Genomic DNA, 7,737 nt, shown 5'->3' on the forward strand with positions numbered 1-7,737 from the left:
CAGTGTCATTGATTGGAAAACCATCTGTCACGAGGTCATTTCGGTGCAAAGGAAACGTCTTTGCTTCTTTTCTTTTACGAGGTCTCGACATTTGTGTGAGTGCAGAAGTGGTACCAACCTGCTGTGCCGTGACAGCGCTGTTCACCTCATCTGTTTATCTGCAAGTCGAATGAGTCCGAATGAACTCACATACCAGCGTTACATTATCAGTTTGAATTTCATAAACTAAACAGGGGACTGCCCTTTTGCTAACCTGTATTATTTTCTTATGGGCAGCAAAAAACACGTTGACACATTACCTCCTTTAAGTTAATGATTGAAGCGTTCGTTCATGGTGTGCGAGTTCAAAACAGGGGATTCGCTTCGCCTGGCGTTGGTGGAAAAGCTTATAGCTTGTTTTTGAGTTGTAATGTTATTAAAAGCAGGCAAAAAGATCAATATCTTCACCGGTACCCAAATATACAATGTTCTATAAAAACGCTATAGGAACTAAAAAAAACGCAAATATTTAGAATAAATTGAGTTGACGCTTAGTTAGTGGAGTTAGTGACACACGATGACGTTAGCTGCCTGTAACATTTCATTTACCAACGCTGTTTCTTTCCCAGCCACATCTGGCAACAGATATTCATCATCCACATGTATTTTCATTAAAACTGTCAATGTGCAAAATTTTAGTTGATTGGCCCCTGGTGAATGAAAATTGTCACAATGAAAATAGTGAGTAGAAAACTACTGTTTGGACCGACTTTGCACCGAGCGTGTCGCTCCTCCCGGGCCCGTCCAGGTCAAAGTGCAGGTTAGCATCGTAGCTAAGCTGTAGCCAATCGAGGGCAACGTTAGAGGAGGGTGTTCCAGCGAGGCGCTCCTGGACATGTGCGGAACGGATGGAGGGCTGGCGGTTAACTGTGTCCGTCTGCTGCTCAGTGGAGCACACAGTCTGCATTGTGTGGAGTCCCTGTTTTTCAGCTGACACAAGTCACAAGAGCAGAGAGAGAGAGAGAGAACAAAGAACATCCAAGTTGCTGTGTGCCGCTGAGAGGACGTGTGGTCGGGTGACAGCTCTCCGTGGGTTCATCACTTCGACTGACCCTTTTTCTCATCGGCACTTGATACAGTGCACGAGATGAAAAATCAATAGCAGCGTCAGGACGGATCGAAACGCCATAGATCGCACATACGACATGTCTGTGTTCGCGCCGATATTCCGTGTTCTGCCATCTTCTTTCTTTTGGTCACGGTAAAAGCTGGCGGAGCCGTTAATAGTGACAAATTAATGACCAACATACAGACCCTGACAAATCGTCTCAGGACTTCTTATTCTGTCATCGACTGGGTGCTCAGCCTAATAGAGGCAGCACCCGAAGCCATTAGACCCCCCCCTCCCCCGCTCACAGCCACCCACATCTGCAGCCTCCTCATAGGAAATTATCTCTTCGCTCTCCTCCCACCTCTTACCCCACCGTGCCCCCCCCACCCCCCCGACACACACACACATACACTTGTCCCGTCTCCGTCTCCTGTCTCGTCCTCCTCCTGTCCGTGTCATGCCGCCCAATTTCCATCGCTCATTCATCATTTGTTTTTTCTAATTCCCGTCCCACATCCCCCCCTCGACCCCCCCGACCCTCCATCACAGCTCCTATAGAGATGTTAATGTGACATGAAGAGGATGGTATCTACGAGCCATTGATGGGCATCAAACGAGACACGCTGAGATACTCCAGCCCCCTCGTCCTCGTCCTCCTCATCCCGTCCTTTCACGGATGCTTGTTGTTGTTGTTGTTTATTTGGAGACGATTAAACTCATGTTTCGCATGTCAGTGGCAGGCAAAAAAGACTGAAGGGGGATGGATCATGGAGGGATGGATGGATGGATGGATGGATGGATGTGGCTGCTGTGCTGTCAGCAGGGAAAGGCGACCCTGAAACGGGACCCTGACAGCTGGCCAACAGGTGGCCACTGACGGACCCTTCTCTCCTCATTGTGCCCGCAACACACACAATATATACACACAAGCTCCTCAGACTCAGCACCCAGGCCATCAGGGGAAGGAGGCCGACCCAGAGGGGGAGGGGTGTTTGAGTGAAGAAGAGGGTGAGGGGGGGAGGCAGGCCTAGCACGCACCTGTCGGTCGATGAGCCCACCTATGGCAGAGCTGATGGCGAGTAATGTTATAGGGCTCCTGCAACCACATGACCCCATTCACCACCTGGACTGACAAACCGTGTGTGTAGGAGTGTGCGTGTGTGTGTGTGTGTGTGTGAGTGTCCATTGAAGTGTTTAAAGGTCACTTTTTTATTACAGGTATTTAGTTGTAGTGTTACAAAATCATTTTCTGGTTATTGTTGAGCCGAAAAAACATGGTTGCAGATTGTCAACAAAAAATACAACACAATGATGGAGATTAGAACAAAAGCAACAAAAGGGAACAAGGTGACAATACATTTCTCCTTATTGTGCTGCCATGAGTTTATTTAGACGACCATATGTACTCAGTATGCTGACATTCTTCCATCTGAACACGTTCACGTTGTTACATAACTATCAAAGTTGTGTATAATTCTGCTATAACTTTAAGCTGCTTTGAATGCGGGTCTAGTTTGACACAAAGCAGCTATTATGGAGTCTGTCATGAGCAACACCAACATCAGCTTGCACTGAACCCTTTGGGGATTTGCGGCAGCCGGGGGAGAGCACAGGGGACGTCTTCTACCGTACCGTCATTTGACTTACTTCCTGAGTGCCTCCCCCCTCTCCCCCTGTCATCTCCAGAGGACAATACTTTTCTTTCTTGCCATGTGTCCTCCAGCCGTCCTTAAAATCTGCTCTTATCCTCCACTCACAGGCTCCCGCTCACTAATTACACACACACACACACACACACACACACACACACACACACGCGCGCGCGCGGGCGCGGGGGCAACTACACGCACACGCCTCATTAGCGATCACTCTAACAATCTTTTTCCTCCGATGCCCTCTCAGAACTCTCTAATGGTTAGTAATTCCCTCTTTCTCGCTCTCGCTCCGTGCACGCAGCCCCCCCCACATCCCCTCGTGCGGGTTCGTGTCTCACTGGATTCACTTTTATGAAACTCTTGTGTGATATGTTCACCAGGCGCATTTGCGATGAAGTACAGAGAAGAGAACGTGACAACAACAAAGAACAAATAAATAACAAAAGAGGAAAAGACGAGGTGAGGAAATAATAAATGAACGTGTCACGTATTGCCTCCACTGGAAAAGACCCAAACGCAGATTTGTTAGTCACCATGTATTTTATTCGTGAAAAGGAGGCACCGGACTAGGAGGTGACGGGGTGGTGACGGCGGTCCCGGATTCCAGAGGTGGGGGAAAAACAGTGAGCGGGATTCCCGGGGAGGTGCGTGGGCCATGCGGCCCGTTCAGGTGCCTGGGTGAAAAGAGGAAGACAGGACACTGGTTAGTTTTAGAACAGCGGCCTCTGACTTCTTGCTGTTCTTCGACCTGAGTTGTCGGTCTGACTCACAAACAAGACTAACAATCCGGCGGGGAAGAGGCTTCGGGGCCGCTCCTAAATACCTCCCCTGATTGGAAGGCAGCAACAGGTGGGTGATTGTGGATGAGACGCAGCTGGGCCCTGCTCTCACCTCCGTGCTGACGTCCGGCCCCCTCGAGTGCTGGTTGGTGCCAACACACCGACGCCTCCTGAGGGTGGCGACCTGACAGTACCCCCTCTCCGACGGGTGTCTCCAGACACCCCACCAGGCCTGTCTGGCCGACGGCGATGGTAGTCCCTCACCATGATGGCGTCCAGGATCTGGCGGCGGGGAATCCAGCACCGCTCCTCTGGACCAAAACCCTCCCAATCCACTAGGTATTGGGTTCCCCGGCCCCGGCGTCTGGAGTCCAGAATCCTACGCACTGTGTAAGCCGGAGCACCGTCAATGATCCGTGGTGGGGGGGGTCGCGGGGGAGGGGGCAGGAGGGGGCTGAGGAGGACCGGTTTAAGACGGGACACGTGGAAAGTGGGGTGAACACGAAGGGACCTAGGTAACTTCAATCGGACCGCAACCGGGTTGATGACCCCTTCAATTACGAACGGGCCAATGAATCTCTGAGACAGTTTTCTAGACTCCGTCCTCAGTGGAAGGTCTTTAGTGGACAGCCAGACCTTGTCACCTACTTTGTAGGTCGGGGCGGCCGTCCGGTGGCGGTTGGCATGCCGTTGGTAATGCTCAGAGGAGCGGAGCAAGGCCGCGCGGACTCGATGCCAGGTTCGGTGACAGCGACGGATGTGACTGTGTACGGAGGGCACGGCGATGTCTCTCTCCTGGGATGGGAAAAGGGGAGGTTGATAGCCGTACAAACATTGAAAAGGGGACATACCTGTTGCGGAAGAGGGCAAGGTGTTGTGCGCATATTCTGCCCAGTAGATTTGGGAGGCCCAGGACCCGGGATTAGCAGACACTAGACATCGAAGAGATATCTCCAGTTTCTGGTTAGCTCTCTCTGCCTGACCATTGGTCTGTGGATGGTATCCCGAGCACAGACTGACTGTGGCCCCAATGGCCCTACAGAAGGCTCTCCAGACAGCCGAGGAAAATTGGGGCCCCCGGTCCGAGACCAGGTCACAAGGCAACCCATGTATGCGAAACACCTCCTTGACAAGGATAGAGGCCGTCTCCTTTGCTGACGGGAGCTTGGGGAGTGGAACGAAATGGGCATACTTGCTGAAACGATCAACCACGGTGAGTACAACTGTGTTACCTTCTGACGGGGGTAGTCCAGTCACGAAGTCCAGTGCCAAATGAGACCATGGGCGTCGTGGTATGGGCAGGGGGCGTAAAAATCCGACGCTAGGTCTATTAGATACCTTATTTTGTGCGCACACTTGGCAAGCTGCGACGTATCCCTTTGTGTCGTCAGCCATGGTTGGCCACCAGAACCGTCTCCTTAGAAATGCCATGGTCCGAGCCACTCCGGGATGGCACGTCAGCCTTGAGCCATGAGCCCACTGCAGGACATTAGTTCTCACATTATCTGGCACAAATAGCCGGCCCGGAGGCCCATTACCTGGCCCCGGGTTGACTCTGAGGGCAGAGGTTACCTCGTCTTCTATTCTCCACAGGGCTGCCCCGACCAAGCAGTGTTTGGGGACGATGGTGTCCGGCTCTCGCCCCTCCTCCTCTCTGGAAAACACTCTAGATAGGGCGTCTGGTTTGGTGTTACGTGATCCAGGTCTGTAAGTCAGGGAGAAGGAAAAACGTCCAAAAAACAGGGCCCACCTGGCTTGACGTGAGTTGAGGCGTTTCGCTGACCGGATGTACTCGAGATTCTTGTGATCTGTCCAAACCACAAACGGTAGTTCCGCACCCTCCAACCAATGACGCCATTCCTCTAGGGCGACCTTGACGGCCAGTAGCTCACGGTTGCCCACATCGTAATTGCGCTCGGCCGGGGACAACCGACGCGACAAGTAAGCACAGGGGTGGAGCTTACCGTCCGTCGCGGTGCGTTGGGATAACACCGCTCCCAGCCCCACGTCAGAGGCATCCACCTCGACAACAAACTGCCGGCACGGATCAGGTTGGGCAAGGATGGGAGCAGACGTGAACCGCCTCTTGAGTTCCCCAAACGCCCCCTCTGCTTCTGGGGTCCACACGTAGGGTTTGCTACAGGAGGTAAGTGCAGTAAGGGGAGCGGCGACACTACTGTAATCCCGAATAAACCGTCGGTAAAAGTTAGCAAACCCTAAGAACCTCTGAAGTTGCTTTCTCGTGTCGGGCCTAGGCCATCCAAGTACTGCCTCCACCTTAGCTGGATCCATCCTCACCTGTCCCTCAGAAATGACGTAGCCCAGGAATGAAACAGTGTCGGCATGAAATTCACATTTCTCCGCTTTGGCATATAATTTGTTCTCCAGGAGACGTTGTAGCACCAGGCGGACATGTTGAATGTGTTCGGTGGGGTCTCTAGAAAATATGAGGATGTCATCAAGATACACAAATACGAAACGTCCCAACATGTCTCTGAGCACGTCGTTAACCAGCCCCTGAAATACCGCTGGGGCATTAGTCAATCCAAACGGCATGACTTGATATTCAAAATGCCCCAACGGTGTGTTAAATCCTGTCAACCACTCGTCTCCCTTACGAATTCTCACCAAGTGGTATGCATTACGCAAGTCTAACTTAGTGAAGATTGTGGACCCTTGAAGTGCATCAAAGGCCTCGTTCATGAGTGGTAACGGATACTTATTCTTGATGGTTATCTCGTTTAAACCGCGATAGTCAATACATGGCCGGATTGTTCTGTCACGTATTGCCTCCACTGGAAAAGACCCAAACGCAGATTTGTTAGTCACCATGTATTTTATTCGTGAAAAGGAGGCACCGGACTAGGAGGTGACGGGGTGGTGACGGCGGTCCCGGATTCCAGAGGTGGGGGAAAAACAGTGAGCGGGATTCCCGGGGAGGTGCGTGGGCCATGCGGCCCGTTCAGGTGCCTGGGTGAAAAGAGGAAGACAGGACACTGGTTAGTTTTAGAACAGCGGCCTCTGACTTCTTGCTGTTCTTCGACCTGAGTTGTCGGTCTGACTCACAAACAAGACTAACAATCCGGCGGGGAAGAGGCTTCGGGGCCGCTCCTAAATACCTCCCCTGATTGGAAGGCAGCAACAGGTGGGTGATTGTGGATGAGACGCAGCTGGGCCCTGCTCTCACCTCCGTGCTGACGTCCGGCCCCCTCGAGTGCTGGTTGGTGCCAACACACCGACGCCTCCTGAGGGTGGCGACCTGACAGTACGCACACTGAGCAGGTACGTTAAGCTGAAGTGAAACCTCAAGGATCAGTGTGAGGTCACATCGGCCTCAACTTTCTCAGCCCAAATGAACAGGTCGTGGTTTGTGAGGAGGAATATCTTTATATGCAAATGTGTTATATGTGTTAGAAAGCCATTTAAAAATCGGAATTGATTTGTAAATGATCCATAAACCAATCTTAGAACTCAACAAGTTAGCCTGTGGTGCTACGTGTAGCCTGCAGACTTCACCTGAAGCACAGTGGTCGTTGTTTGTTGTCCGATTTGCAACTTGAGACAAGAGAAGGGAGCCAACTGTAAGCGACGATTACAAATAGCCAGTATAAAGGTTAAAACATAATTCAGCCAACGCTAATCTTACACAGATTAGTTTTAAAGTGCAAAATATCAAATGATAAAATGTAGGTTTAGCACACGGTTCTTTATAAAAACGCAAACAGTCACAACGATGCGATCGCTCATTGGCTCTGCATCGTTTGAACATTGCCAATGTTTCATTGCTAACTTATTGCACCGCTTGTTGACTCTATAAACATCCCAACACCATTTATAAGGCGTATATTTTTGCAACGAAACAAAATTCAGCTTGACGATTGGAGTTTGTTAACATCAGATGAACTCAACTACACCTGGAGTTTTACATGGTCAAGGGATTGAGACTGAACATTTCCACTGTCACACCCAGTCATTACAGTCATCAGTGGAATGTGGCTCAGCGACATTGTGCTTCTCTTATTTTTCTTTGAGAAACGCTCCGGTTCCTCCTCTTCGTTTCTTTCTCTTCCAATTAGTTAGCAAAGGGTCAGTAGAGACGCGTAGCCACGAGCGGGGGCCATTGTGTCCGGTGTAAGACAACCAGGACTAATCATTGCACGAGGCAAGTCTCGGCCTGCCGGGACAGTTAGTGTGATGGGCCATTATGACTCTG

The 7,737-nt window shown here is 51.0% G+C and overlaps 2 long non-coding RNA genes across 2 annotated transcripts; both read right to left on the reverse strand.

The window, feature by feature from the left end:
• Window positions 1-3,266: 3,266 nt before the first annotated feature.
• Window positions 3,267-3,782, reverse strand: LOC144407967 (uncharacterized). Its single transcript, XR_013467700.1, has 2 exons — window positions 3,516-3,782; window positions 3,267-3,419 (listed from the first exon to the last, which is right to left on the reverse strand). It is a non-coding gene; the product is annotated as an uncharacterized LOC144407967 (long non-coding RNA).
• A 2,559-nt stretch (window positions 3,783-6,341) lies between these two features.
• LOC144407968 (uncharacterized) lies at window positions 6,342-6,784 on the reverse strand. Its single transcript, XR_013467701.1, has 2 exons — window positions 6,591-6,784; window positions 6,342-6,494 (listed from the first exon to the last, which is right to left on the reverse strand). It is a non-coding gene; the product is annotated as an uncharacterized LOC144407968 (long non-coding RNA).
• Window positions 6,785-7,737: the final 953 nt, after the last annotated feature.

Source organism: Gasterosteus aculeatus, chromosome 5 (genome assembly GCF_964276395.1).
Source record: "Gasterosteus aculeatus chromosome 5, fGasAcu3.hap1.1, whole genome shotgun sequence".
NCBI lineage: Eukaryota > Metazoa > Chordata > Actinopteri > Perciformes > Gasterosteidae > Gasterosteus > Gasterosteus aculeatus.